The sequence below is a fragment of the Theropithecus gelada genome, chromosome 4, assembly GCF_003255815.1.
Source record: "Theropithecus gelada isolate Dixy chromosome 4, Tgel_1.0, whole genome shotgun sequence".
In the NCBI taxonomy this organism is placed as follows: domain Eukaryota; kingdom Metazoa; phylum Chordata; class Mammalia; order Primates; family Cercopithecidae; genus Theropithecus; species Theropithecus gelada.
The window spans coordinates 33,322,009-33,323,408 of record NC_037671.1 but is presented as its reverse complement, the minus strand read 5'-3'; positions in this window follow the sequence as shown (position 1 = coordinate 33,323,408).

Sequence of the window (1,400 nt, the reverse complement as noted above, 5' to 3'; positions counted from 1 at the left end):
AAAAAAAAAAAAAAAAAAAAAAAAAAAGACAACCATCATAATCTTCTACAATGAAGGCTTCGGTTTTTTTTTTTGTTTTTTGAGATGGAGTGTCACTCTGTTGCCCAGGATGGAGTGCAGTGGCGCCATCTCCGCTCACTGCAAGCTCCGTCTCCCGGGTTCACGCCATTCTGCTGCCTCAGCCTCCCGAGTAGCTGGTACTATAGGCGCCTGCCACGACGCTTGGCTAATTTTTTTGTATTTTTAGTAGAGATGGAGTTTCCCCGTGTTCACCAGAAGGGTCATGATCTCCTGACCTTGTGATCCGCTCGCCTCGGCCTCCCAAAGCGCTGGGATTACAGGTGTGAGCCACTGCGCCTGGCCCTAAGGCTTCTATCTCTCACAACCTAGTGTCCAACTTTTAAGAAATCAGACACACATGCCAGATGCCTATACAAGGTCTGCAGGGGCTTTGTGTGTGTCCCTGTCGGCAGACAATGGTTATAAACTAATCATGGCTGGGTTTGAGTCTAGACTCTGTCACTTACAAGTTTTGTGATTTTTGAGCCAGTTATTTCACCTTTCCAAATCTTTCCTTACCTGTAAGACAGATATTACCTAATTCAAAAAAGTTGTAAGGACTGAGAAAAATGTAAACACACTTAGCAAAGTAGCCCCCCTGTGTTAAATATTCAGCAAATACTATTTACTGAATATGGTCAATAGTATGTCATACCTTCAGTATATTCACTATCTTGCCCTTCATTCAGTTTCCAGTTACTGAAATTGTACTCATGCTATAGCTACTGTCTGCCAACAAGATCAGAGTATCCCTTTTAAAATATTGACTCGGCCAGGCGCAGTGGCTCAAGCCTGTAATCCCAGCACTTTGGGAGGCCAAGACGGGCGGATCACAAGGTCAGGAGATCGAGACCATCCTGGCTAACATGGTGAAACCCCGTCTCTACTAAAAAATACAAAAAAGTAGCCAGGCGAGATGGTGGGCGCCTGTAGTTCCAGCTACTCGGGAGGCTGAGGCAGGAGAATGGCGCAAACCCTGGAGGCGGAGCTTGCAGTGAGCTGAGATCCGGCCACTGCACTCCAGCCTGGGCAACAGAGCGAGACTCCATCTCAAAAAAATAAATAAAATTAAAAAATAAAATAAAATATTGACTCTAAATTTATGTAAAGTATCTTGTTCTTAAATGCACAGTTTGATGTAATCTCACCCTAATCAAGACACTGAACATTCCATCACCCTAGAAAATGCCCCCATGTCCCCTTTGATGAGTCGCTCTCTTGCCCTCAGATAACCAAATCTCCTAAATTTTAGATTAGTTTTACTTCTTCTTGATCTTCATGTAAATGAAATCATATGACCTTTACATCTCCTGCTTCATTCATGTAACATGTTTTTGAGG